This window comes from Protopterus annectens, chromosome 3.part1, assembly GCF_019279795.1.
Source record: "Protopterus annectens isolate FY-2018-M chromosome 3.part1, PAN1.0, whole genome shotgun sequence".
Classification (NCBI taxonomy): Eukaryota; Metazoa; Chordata; order Ceratodontiformes; family Protopteridae; genus Protopterus; species Protopterus annectens.
In genome coordinates, this window is record NC_056732.1 from 1,637,945,900 (window position 1) to 1,637,959,983 (window position 14,084).

Here is a 14,084-nt window from a genome sequence, read left to right on the forward strand (position 1 = left end):
ATATATATATATATATATATATATAAATCTAAACAATTTACAAGTAAGAATTCGGGACAAGTTTATGACATACAATGTTTTGGTAATTGTGGATCTGACTGGATTGTATATTTAGCCACTTGCACCTGCTCAGCATTCTACATTTGACAAACATCCCGACCTCTATGTATTCGGAAGTCTGAACATTATAGTGACATCTGTAATAAACGTTTAACCAATGCCCTATATAGACACAACATTATACACAATACTGCCCAGTTCCGTTTCACTGTTATAGACAAGATCCAGGGGGACAAAACTAATAAATTAGGCTGGCATTCCATTTTGAACACTAAAGAAAAATACTGGATAATTAAATTAGGAGGTCTATTCTCACCAGGATTAAATGGCCATTTATAATTATTATATGTTATTCTTATTTATATTGGAGGAAATGACTTAACAGGAAGTTGTGTATCAATTACTATATGTATTCATCTTTGTATCACAGCATGTTCATTCACTGAAGAAGGCAAGTTTGCCAAATTATTAAGTATGATGCTGTGTGACTAAAACCATCTTATGCTATGACACTTTGGTGCTGGCCTTCTTTTTTTGAATTTCTTTAGGATGAAGCATTAATCCAAAGTCTCATCTGCCTGATTTGGTATTAGATCTGGTAGATGTTAAAGATGCCATGGTACTTGTTAAAAAGGGTACGAGAAGTTGCCTGGTACCATGGTCAAATTTCCATTATTCAACATGAATAGCACATCGGGTCTCCACTAAAACCAGGCTGCTATCCTTGTGCGACTAACTTGGTCAACAAAGATTAAATAAAAATAAATAAATGTTTTAGCTGGTATTAGTGAAGTTACATCAATTGTATAAGCAGAAGCATGCAGAACATCTTAACCTACTCTGTATGGTAGTTGACTGACTCTTGGTCTCTACAGTTTTAAACAGTTTGCCAGTTGTATAGGTTGGAAAGGTTACTCTGATGTGTGCAAACTCTGATGTATAGGTATGAAATTCTACTTTCATTATAAATCTTGTGCCATCTTATTGATGGTAGCAGTGGTCAGTACATACACAACTTGTTTTTTTGTGGGCTAGTATGCACATTTGACAAAGCATGAAGCTGCCCAGGACAATTTATACCTTATTTTGTCTCTAGAATTTCTTCAGTAATCCACCTTATCATTCAATGATCTTATCAATGTCTATGTAAACATTTAATTTAATTTCTGCAAGTTTACAAAAAATCAGCATAGAAAATGTTAAATTATTCAGTTTTACCATGCCTAAAAGCATCAGCCATTCATTGATTCTTTAAGAAACAAGCATAAATATTTCATTTTTTATTTTTACAGGGCCTTCAAGAATCAATCACTCATCATTCCTGAAATGTACATCAATATTTAATTTTTATTTTTTATGGTCTACAAGAATCAATCATTCCTTATTCCTTAAGCATGCTTGAATATATTCATTTTTACAGTGCCTGTTTGCATCATTCATCCATTATTTCTCATATGTGCTGTGAAAATATTTAATTTTTTATATGGCTTTCTAGAAATGTCTGTCAGCTATAGACTTATTTTATGGTTTATTAAAATATATATTTTATTGCACAGCTAAACAGAATAATTCGATCAAGTACACTTGAAAAAAATTCCAATAAGTATTTAGACTTTTAAATGAAGTTTTAGATTTTCTTTTAAATATTGATGTATTGCAACATTTTAATTAGCATCAAAACACATTAAAGCAGATACATTATATCAACAGTCTGTAAACTTTTCATATGAATCTCCATCATATGACTTTGTCACTGACAGTAACTTTATTTTATTTTTATTTATTTTTTTTATTTTACATTTGTTGACCGGGCTAGTCCAACTGGATACATGTCCATTTTCAGTGGAGGCCCGGGGAGAAAAGCTCCAGTTACAAAGCATAATAAAAATATACAAAAACATTCTATAACATTTAGATTTTACAGTTGTAAAAGCAATGCCCAGGGTTGAACCTGGGATACTATGCACCATAGTCAAAGTACTGAACCATTAAGCCATGACAGTTAAGAATCTGGCTGCACCACCATCAAGCATCATTGGATTTCCCAGTAAAATTCCAAGAATTTGAATTGCCTTTGTTTTTATTATGTCATTGATTAATTGAGTAGCTTGGTGATCATATTTATATGTACATTTGCACAAGGTCTTTAGCCAGATCTATCAGCAAACATTGACTTTAGCAGGAGGCATTGCAAATCTGCTCACTGGAAGCACAGGGGACATTCACAATGAAAAAGAGTGCATATTATGTTAACACAGGATGGTTCATTACATTTTATTTACCTTTTTGTTTCTCAGTCTTTCTTGGATTTCTACAAATGAATATGTCTACGTAGTGCTGCATTTTTCTCTTTTGTAGGTCACAAGCATCACCACAATCTGACATTTTCTTTTGCCAATGACATTATTTAACAGATAGCGAAAAGCAATTAAACAGCTATTTTATAAGAGTATCGATCGTTGAATGCATTCCTTTGAAGAAAGTTTAAATTTTTTATAAATGCCCTTAAAAATACACATTCCTGATACTACACTGGTCTGGGCTCCCCCTACAAGCCTTTTATCTGCAGTATGATGATTTTCAGACAGAACAACTAAAAAAATAATTAAATATAACCTGTGTTGCTGGTTAAACTAGAGATCCTTGTACATGCAGTATTGTGCCCTGACTGACACAGCCTTTTAAAATGTGCCTGATAGCCACTAATGTGTTTCCTGTCTGTCAGTGACACAGGTTTTGCTTCCTGTGTAGAGGTAGCTTGCTATATGCATTTCTAATAAGCTTGGTCACAGTGCAACCTATTTATTTATTTAAGTAGCATGTGACTTCTTTGAAAAGATATTTGTAATTTTTGGGGGGAAATTGATTTGAAGGGATGCAAACATGTTTTGCAAGATTACTACCATTTTCTAAAGATTCCTGAATATATAGTAGCATACATTATGTACAGGAGCCTGTCATTTTATTTCTGATGTATGCATGATGTTTAGTTGAAAATTATGTTTACATTAAAGTCAAATAAAAGAGAGTTTGAAAAAAAAAAATAATGATGCCTTAGGAAAACTTTATATAAATCTCTGTATTCTGTGTTGCTCTGTAAATTGGCTGTCAATAGATCCCAGGCTGTGAAATTTGCTGATGCCCTCTAAAAATGCAAAATTTCCACTAATTGGGTACCACATGGATCAGAGCTTGGCCTCCTCATATTAGGCATTAAAAACATCTGAACCAGTTTACCAGTAGAATATTTCTCTTGTTTGATAATGACTACTAGCTGGGCATTATTAGCTACTCAACCAGCAGTACTAAGCATGTCCAGCAAAGGCCGGATGGACATAAGCTTAATGCAGAAAAGTGCAGCATAGTACAATTCAGCAAAAAAGCTGCTCTCACCTAAGTGTTACAAATGGCTCTCCTCTTCAGGCAGACATGTTCATAAATATACTTGGTATATATGTGGACATTTCTCTCTACTTTCATTATCATCATGTTTCTAGAATAGTCAGGCAATTCTATCTCTAGGCCATTTAACTTTCAAAGGAATATCCTCAAGATCCAAAAATGTCATCCTGCTGTCATACCATTCTCTTATTAGATACATCCACTAATGCAATGCCTCCTATTGTTTATATATATATATATATATATATATATATATATATATATATATATATATATATATATATATATCCTTTGACTATCCTGCTGGATTAGTACAACTTTCCTTATACTCACATGTGCAATCTGTTCTGAGGTCTTTGATGTCCTGTTTTTGAGCCACGAATGACCCAGTGTTATTTGATTTCATGTTTCATAACAAAACCAATGCATGTGCAAATATCTAAACTAGGAACCTAAAGGTACATGAGCAAATAAACAAGACTTGGTGAAGGGATAGCTTCTTAACTCATTCATATTCTCACCATATTCCCAGTTTATGGAACCACTGATTAATTTCCAGAGCTACATTAAAAACAAAACAAATGAACTCACTGCTGTTGTGGAGCAAGGATAAAGTTAAATGTAGGTGTTTCACTGTTAGACACATCACCTAACTACTCTATTCCTCTGCTTTCAAAACATTTACCTCTGATTTCCTTAGCTTATAACTTTATAGTTTAAATTTTGTCTTGTAATGAGTTAATCTAAAGTTTTCTTCTTCATTGGCTTCAGAAACTGTAATGCTATTGGTTTGTAATTGTTTCTATATGATTTATTGCAACAGTGTGCTGCAAAAAATTTAAATTTTTTTCTGAGGATATATTCACCTGCTGGTGGTTATTTGGGATCAATGTATTTATTTATTTATTTATTTTATTTTACATTTGTTGACCGGGCTAGTCTAGCTGGATATATATCCATTTTCAGTAGAGGCTCGGGGAGAAAAGCTCCACACAGATATACAAAAGTATAAAAACATTGTTACATGGTAAATAAAGGATTAATAAACCAAATAAAACAGGAAGTTAATTACATTTCAGAGAACGAAACACTTAAGAAAAGTAACAGTGAACATAATATTGCTTAAGAAAGCTAAAAACAGATACAATACAGTAAGTGTTATGTACAATAGTTCACATCAGGTTGAAGGATTTAAGCAATACGTTGATGAGAGTTTAAATAGTGTCAGTCTTAATTACAAGACTAAGCATTTAAATGTTTGGAAGTTTGGTTAGAAGAAAAGAAAAACAGGGGTGAAAAGGGTTGTTAGTCAGGGTTACTACAAGGGCATAGCCAGTGCATTTGGAGGTCTTTTTTAAGTTTTTGTTTAAAGAGTGGCAGGGATGTAATTAGAGTTAGTTCATTGGGTAACAGGTTCCAGTTTTTTCCTACTGTGTTGGTAAACAGAGAGTCACCAGCTGTATTATTATTAGACTTTGTTAAGCTAGCAAGGAGTTTGCTAGAAGAACGTAGGGACTTCAGATTATTATATGGGATTAAGAGTTTTGAGAGTATAGGGGTATTATTGGGTTGGTAAAATATCTTGTGGGCAATTGTGAGTTGGGGGATTATCAGATGGTTTTGGAATTCCAGCCAGTCTAGTTGCCTAAGATTAGAACAGTGGTGGGTTCTGAAGGGATTGCCAGTAGCGAATCTAGCAATATTATTGTAGGAAGTTGCTAATTTGTTGAGGTTAGTTTTGTTAAGGTTGGTAAATATAGGTGAGGCATACAGAAGGGTTGAGATTAGATGGGAGCGAGCGATCTTGGCTCTGGCTGTTGAGGTTAAAAAAGGTTTTATTCTATATAAGGAGCCTATTTTTCTGTTGACTATTTTAATGGTGTTGTTTATATGGTGATCAAATGAGAGATTATTGTCAATGGTTATTCCTAAAAGTTTGGTGGTAGAGTCAGGGAAAATGACAGTGCATTATTTGAAGAGATTGAGAAGTCTAAGGGGGTGGACCTAGTAGTGGGTGTAAAGAGAAGGAGTTTTGTTGTTTTGGCATTAAGAAGGAGGCAACGTTTGGTAAACCATGTTTCTACAGTGTTGAAAACATTTTGAGTAAGAGAATATAGTTCAGATGGAGAGGTTGCTGAACATATTAGTGTGGAGTCGTCTGCATATTGAATACAGGTGGCTTGAGGAATTGCTACATGGAGATCATTAGTAAATAATGAGAAAAGAAGTAGTCCAAGAATGGAGCTCTGAGAGACCCCGATGATGACAGGTAAAAAGGATGAAATTTGATTTTCCCAGAGAACTGCCTGTTGCCTGTTGCTGCGGTATGATCTAAACCATTTAACGGCCAGAGAATCAAAGGAAAGAGATTCAGGAATATTGATTAGGAGGGTATAGTTAACCATGTTGAAAGCTTTAGAGAGGTCGATGAAGAGTGCAGATGAGAGGATGTTTTTGTTACGGTTTCTATTGATGGTATCTGTAAAGGATAGAAGAGCAGTAGTGGTACTATGTGATGGCCTAAAGCCATGTTGACAGTTTGCTATTAAGTTATGTAGAGAGAGATGATGTAAAAGTTGTTGGTGAATGCATTTTTCCATAATTTATGCTAAGGGTGATAAGAGAGCAATTGGCCGATAGTTAGAGTAATCATTAGAGTTCCCACCTTTATGTAAGGGGATAATGTGGGAGATTTTCCAAATATCTGGGATGGTTCCTTCTTGGATTGTCCTATTTATAAGGATAGATATAGGGTAGGCAATTACTTTGGCTGCTTTTTGGAGATATTGGGAAGGAAGTTGGTCAGCAGATGGAGTACATGGCTTAAGTTTATAAATAAATTTATAGATGAGAGAAGTAGAGATGGGTTGTAGTTTGAATTTAGAGGAAGAGTGCGGTAAGTTGATGGGAAGGCTGGAGTTTTCAGAAATAAGTTGACTAGCTAGAGATTGTATAGTCTCATTGAAGAAAGAGTTAAAGATATTGGCAATTTGATGGGGAGTATTTGGATCTGCATCAAGTGGGGTGGGTATTCGGGAGTTACCTGGGGAAAGGAGCTTATTTATGCAAGACCAGAACTTTTGAGGATTATTTTGATGAGTTTGTTGAAGTTTACAGTAGTAGTTTTTTTGTTTGTAAGTATTGCCTTTTTTGTACTATTTCTAAGCTGCCTAAAATGGAGATGATCAGAGCTATTTCTATTAGATCGTCATTTGGTCCAGACTTTGTTCCTAAGTAGAATTAGATTTCTAGTTTCATTCGAGAGCCATGGGGCTGGGTTGGACTTCATTCTGATGGAACGCTTAGGAGCATGCTTATCAAGGATAGATAAGAAAGTAGTGTTAAAATACTTTACAGCCTCTTCAAGTGGAAGGGATTTTAAAGGGTTCCAGTTGCATGCTCTGAGCTCAGTTTGAAATAATTCTGTGTTAAAGTTTTTGGTAGAGCGTGCTGTCCTAAAGGTGGGGGGGGGGTGGAAAGTCTTTCTTTTCTCTTGTGATGTAGGTCAAAGAATGATCACTTACATCATCTGGCAGGGTTCCTACTTTGTAAGTTTGTTTCACTTTATTTATGAGTATCCAGTCTAAGATACTCTCTTTTTTATTAGGGTTGTTAATTCTTGTTGTAGAGGTTATGGTTTGGGTAAAGCCATGGAGGTTGATATGAGAGGTAGGATTTTCAGCATTAACACTTTTCCAGTCAATATTAAAGTTGCCTAGTATTATTGTTTCTTGGGGGTAAGTAGAAGATACCCAGCTAAGAAAAGCCTCTAGTGTAGTTATATTATTTCCGGGTGGTATGTAAATGCAGATAATGTATAAAGATTTGTTAGCTTTGATTTGGGGTTTAGTAATGAGGACTTCTGCATTGCTATCCTGGGTTGGATTGGATGGTAGGGTAGAGATGTGAAGTCCATTTTTAAATAGAATTGCTACTCCACCACCTTTACGTTTTGTCCGGTCTAGTCTCACTATATTATAGCCTTGGGGAATATATTACCCCAGTAAAATAAATAAATATGTAAGTTAATACTACATGTCAAGAAAGTACTACTTTAGCTAACTTTAAGGCCAATCATGATGACTGGATATAGTAATAAAAACTCACACCAAAATCATGTATGGCCCTGCTGAAATTGGGAGGTGAATGCTGTCAACTGTTAAAAAAAGGTTGTGAAAACTTTTAAATGTGTGTGCTTTAAAGTATATATGGGAGTCATCTGAGAGTTTATATTCTTTACTGGATTATAATTTGTTTATTTCTTTCGGTTATATTAAGTGTTTCTATTAAAATCATATCAATGTGGTTCAGTACCTGAATTTTGGCTGTTTTTACTACTTTGTTTCTTTAGTATAAATTATTCTTACTTGAAACATGGCTGTTTATACTACGTTGATTCTGTAGCATGAAATATTTTTGGTTGAACCATCCTCTGATTGATTTGGACTGCTTGTCTTTATGGTGCTTACAACACGTGGAGGAGTGCAATGCAAATGGATTTATTCAGTCTCCTTTCTTTTCCACTGCCCTGAACTTTACTAGTAAGTTAAAGATGTTTTTACATATTGGGCAGAGTCTGCTATTGCTAACAGATAGTACTACTGAAACGTATGCTCTAAATAAGGCGTTTGTAGTGAAAACTAATATAGATTTCACAGCAAACATCACAACCTTAGAACAGAAGTTAAAAGACTATATTGATCTTCATTGTCAGTGTATTCATTTTGAAGATTATATTAATGTGGATGTTGTACCAAGAGGAACTTAAAATGCCCACATATGGTAAAAATACCCTTGCTTAAGAGATGCGCAATTAAGTTATTCATATATGGGATAAATAAATAATTTCTCTAGCTGCAGGAGAAGAAATTGTTACTGTAATAAGAAAGACGGAAAATTAAATAATAAAAAAAAAACTTCTACATCTTTTGCATATATTACTCATGTTAAAAAAAACAATATAATTGCATGCTTATTAGAATTGCATCAGCCAAGCAATGGCTGATGGCTGCTAGGAAGCAGAGCTAGTAATAGAAATTATATTAAAATGGGCACATTTTTTGATGGCTTAAATTACAGCAGTAGAAACATTGACAGTTAAATGAATAAACTACTGGAAACTTCAACAGGGTGTCTTTATTCCTTACACATGGAGGGTATCAGAGATGCAGTCCCCTAGATCTGCTAACTAAAGTGATTTTGTCTGGACTAATCAAAGATAGACAACATATGTTAAAAGTTGGACTATATGCAATAGAATGTCAACAAACAGTTTGATCTTCTAAAAATTATGATCCAGCAGCATAATGTTGTTATAGACAGTATTGAAACAAGATTAAATGATGCTGAGGGAATATTAGTTGAGCAAGAAACCACAATGAAATGTTACTAGAACAGAAATAACTGGCTATTAGATAATGTGAATGACAATGAGAGAAGAAATGAAGTAAGAATAATTGACATTGCTAAGAAATGATTAAATTCCTTATCAGCTGTACGCCCCCGAAAATAACCTTAAATCATATATATAAAAGCCACACAGATCTCTCAGAAAACCTCCATCTAAGGACACAAACCCACACTCAGGCATTACCGATAAATATCAAACTGAATATAAACCCCTTTGCTGTAAGATGGATTGCCAACTGGCTTACAAACCGGTCACACACTATCAAAGTGGGTCATTCCACATCAACCAGCAGATCTGTCATCAGATGGGTGCCACAAGGGTCAGTGGTGAGCCCCCTACTATCTGGTATATACTTCTCATAAGTTCAGGACAAAACAAAGGGGCAGTGGCTGACCAAGACTGCGAACGACTTGAAACTGGGTGCAATTATTGAATCTCCAAATTATGTCAGTATACTTCAGGAAGGTCTTATGCAGACCAATGGCTGGTGTTTTAGTCGGGTCTTTATTATAACATCAAAGTTCTTTGACATCGAATGTTATAATATCGAACCCCAAACACCGAAATCTGAAAACAACAGTCAGAATAGTGAATTTTTTCCCAGGGAAAAAAATCGTTATTTCGAGAAACATACACACAACACACACAGGGACGTTGGGAGGCATACGCACTGTACTGATTTCAGTACAAATTATTTAGAAGGGGGTAGCTTTTTAAAGCTTCACTTTTTCTGCACGATGACGTCAGCAGCTCACTGCGCATGTATTTCCGGCCGTTTTCAAGCGTTATGTACACGAGCGGGAGATTGAAGCAGCTTCACCTGCAAGGACTTTATTGAGAACCGAAGGATTCAAGCATGTGGATGTAAGCATTACATTTGGATGTACGAGCGGGTCGTGGATGCAAGCATTTGTACGAGCGGGTCAAGGACATTAGGAGAACCGAGGGTTGATGAGTAATATGAAGAGTGAGTGTGTGTGTGTGTGTGTGTGTGTGAAAATGCCCCAGGTGGGATGTACTGGTGATTACTCATGATGGTGTGGTAGGGAATACTCAGGCTTGAACCCTGTACCTTGTATGCAGGTGTTAAAGACCTGAATTCCCTATCCACCACCATTTTAAAAAAAAAAATTGCAGATTTTTGCCTCATATTTGATCTGATCAATATATGTATCATATATGTGTTTTTTAAATATTGCAATGCTTGAAATTTGATGGTGCAGTGGTAGCAACGTAGCATTGATGCCTCACAGCTATAGGTTCTTGGGTTTGGTTCTTGGCTGGGGTGACTTCTTTGTGGGGGGGGGGGTCAGTATCTTCTCCATGTGTTTGTGTGGGTTTGCTTTTGTGTCCTCCCATGTTATACAAAGACATGTCTGCATTATTTTTTCCTGGGCCTCTGCTGAAAATTGTTTTTTTTTTTGTTCCAAGTCAGACTGTCCTGATTAACAAATTGACAGGCATTTAAATTTCAGACTACAGGTTTCTGAATGTTTACTTCCTTACATATTTGATGGTGCAGTGGCAGTATTATTGCCTCACAGCTATAGGTTTTCTGGTTTGATTCTTGGCTGGGGTGCCTTCTGTGTGGAGTCTGCATCTTATCCCTGTGTTTGTGACATAGTAAAACAACTTTTTGTTCTAGCAATAAATATATACTAACACAACCTTTTTTATAGCAATATTTTTAAGTTTATGACTATTTGAAATTTGTCCTTATTTTTGGGACTGTAATACCCTGTTATTGGCTTTGTCCAGGTTTTTTGTGCTAAGGTTGACAGCTATGGCAAGAACTGAATTCACTGAATATGTTTGAGGGCTGTATTCCCTCATTACTGGGTTTGTCCAGGTGTTTTGTGCTAAGAGGTTGACAGCTATGGTGAGAACTGAATTCATTAAATGATAGCCATTTAAGTTTCAGTCTTCCTCTCTTTCACAAAGCAGGTGATTTGGCATAGTGGTATGTTGTTCTGACTATTTTGCACAGTGACCTTGGCAGTAAAATGTATGATGGTAACACAGCATTTTATTCTAGCATCTTTCCAAGATTATACAAGCAATGTTTAATGTGTTCCTGTTTTTTTGCCCTTTTGACCCACCCCAATAAATTTGGCTTTTTCCAGACTTCTTGTGCTGCGAAGTTGAGATGTAGTTGAGTATTGCGTAGATTTTACAAGGAGCTGAGAGCTGCAGGGGAAGAGAAGTTTAGTGCTGATTATGCTAAATCAGCTCACATTGCTAGTAGCACAAAATGTTGTGTACTTGCTTTTAATGCAGAAGGTTGTTGGTTCTACTCCCATAAGGGGTGAATGCTGCTGTACTGAAAGTTAGGACACTAACTATGAGCCTGTTATCAGTTTGCCATCCATTTCCTATTGCAATATTACTAGCTTATTATTAATGTAATTTAGGCAATTTATTCCTCGGGGCATCAGACACTTTATTTTTCGGTGAAGTCATGAAATATAAAGGTGATTGCTAGCAGCAACCTCTTCATTACTTAGATTTATTTAACGTGGAATTATTTAGATGACTTTTTTTACTACTTCAGAGATTGTGCATATTATTTACTGATAATGGTGGACTGTAAAAGTTTGACTAGACTTTTATGATGGAAATGTTCTGAATTGGGCAGTTTTGTTTCATTGTTTACTGGAAAAATGTTCAAAGCAATAGGAAGGTGTATCAAAGAGCACATGTATGTTTCATATGCAAGGGGCCTATGATTTAAAAGCAGCCCAGAATTCATTTTTATCTGCCACGGGTAAAATGTATTTTTCTTTGAATGTGGGTTTTAATGTTGTTTCAATGAATGTGAGTTTCAAGGGCAGAGAAGTTTTAATGCCAAGTTTGTTTAGCAGATGTCTTAGTGTTTGTGCTGTAAAATGCAAAATAAAACTTTCAAATGAAGTTCAAATCATCATAGAAGTAAATCAGTATGTACATTAGTGTTTATGGTAAATGGAGTGAAATAGCAAAGTAATGGATCATTGGAATGGCTGCAGGGGGAGGCTCCATTCGACCATGGTTTTGTGAGGGGGAAGGGCGGCAAACATAGACAGCCCCAGCTGAACTATACCTCCCAACTGTCCAGATTTTCAAAGAATGAATAGATTTTTTGCTTCTTATTTTTGGTTTGTTCCTCAATTTGTGGTTTTCTGGCAAATGATTTAGGAATTAAGTCACTAAATAATGACACACTAGTTTCAGACTTTATAACCTTCAGAAAAATGCATGCTAAAATAAGACCTGTTCTATCAACTGTCCCAGTTTATACAAGAGCAATTTTTAGTACTGTTTATATGTTCACTCAATATATTTGGCCTTGTCCAGATTTATTGCATTAACAGGTTGAGAGGTACATGCAAATAAATTGCTTTATAGAATTAGGCGTAGCCAAACCTCAACTGTCCCTGATTTTGGCTCAAAATGTTGCTCTTCCCTAATGATCCCTCCACAAAATAGCAATTTTGGAAGAAAACATAGAGGGTTTACTTTACTTTTATAAATAACTGTAATGATCAGAGTTATACATTACTTTTATTTCAGAAATGCATGTAGATTCTCTAATTTTGTCAGCTGCTCTAAGTTAACTGTGCTCATATTAAAATGGTGTCCCTCCTTTGACAGGTTCCCAGCTGTATTGTCTGGCAATTTTATATTTTTGCATCACATTTTTGGTCCGTTTTTCATAAAATTGCAGTTTTCTGGCAAATTAGTGGCAAATTGTTAAAGACTGAAGTTAGAAAATAATGCAGACATTTCAGTTTCAGATTTCATACCTTTCAGAAAATTCGTACTGATGCAAGACCTACTACTATTCTATTATTTTTCTAAGTTTATAAGAGCAATATTTAAAACAAATGTCCTTATTTTTGGGCCTTTGCCTCAGTTTTATTTATGAGTTTGTTGCTGTAAGAGGTTGAGAGGTTTTGTGTGTGTGTGTGTGTGTGTGTGTGTGTGTGTGTGTGTGTGTGTGTGTGGTAGGTAGCATACCTCTCAACTGTCCACATTTTGCAGAATGTCCAGATTTTTGCCCCATATTTTTTGTCTGCTCCTCATAAATTTTGTGATTTTCTAGAAAATCATTGAAGGCTGAAGTTGCTAAATAATGACAGACATTTGAGCTTCAGACTTCATGTCCTTTAGAAAAATTCAAACTAGCACAAATCCTGTTATTCTAGCAACTTTCTAAGTTCACGAGAACATTATTTAATATCTGTCCCTGTTTATTTTAGAATTTGTCCATATTTCTTGCACTAAGAGGTAGGGGTGTGTGAATGAAACATCCTAGTTAGTGGTAGCAGGTGGTTAGTAATTTACTCAAGCTCAAAACCTGTACCTTGGTTACAGAAAACAAAAGCATAAAGTCTCTACCCCAACTACCATGCTGCATTTTTCAAAGAACTGACATTTCAGATTAATTTTCAATTCAGGGAACCGAGTTTGAGTGAATTTATATTAGATTACTGAAGAGGCATTACAGCGAATGCCTCTTCATCGACACTAAAAGAGCGAACCGTGAATTACGAGAAAGGCCGTAGCTTGGCTGGGGAGGGGGGTAGCAGTTTGAGAGCTGTCAGTACAAATTTGAAAATCCTAGCTACACCCCTGAACACAAACACACACAAAAAACAGCAATCCACACACATACACTTAAAATCCTACACCTAAACCTAAACTAAACTTTACATACACTACTACCTATCCACTTACCTTAATCCAACCCTAACCCTAAGGTCCGTCACTATCGCACACTCACCTCACCCGCGCCCTAACCCTAACTCACCTAACCCGCCCCCTAACCCTAACCTACACACAACCGCACACTTACCTGATATGTACCCTAACCCTAACTCACTTAACCCACCCCCTAACCCTAACCTACACACAATTGCACACTTACCTGACCTGCACCCTAACTCTAACGTCCACACAACCGCACACTTACCTGACCCGTTCCCTAACCCTAACTCACCTAACACGCCCCATAACCCTAACCTACACACAATCGCACACTTACCTGAACCTGACCCGTAATGTTCCAACATATTGAATGCTAAAAACAGCGAAGCCACAGCAATGGCCCACCGAATTCTTTCCCTGGGAAAGAATTCGGTGTCCTGCACCTTCGCTGTTTTCAGCGTTCGACATTACGGGTTCGATATTATAACATTCAATATTTATAAAATTCGATGTTATAATATAGACC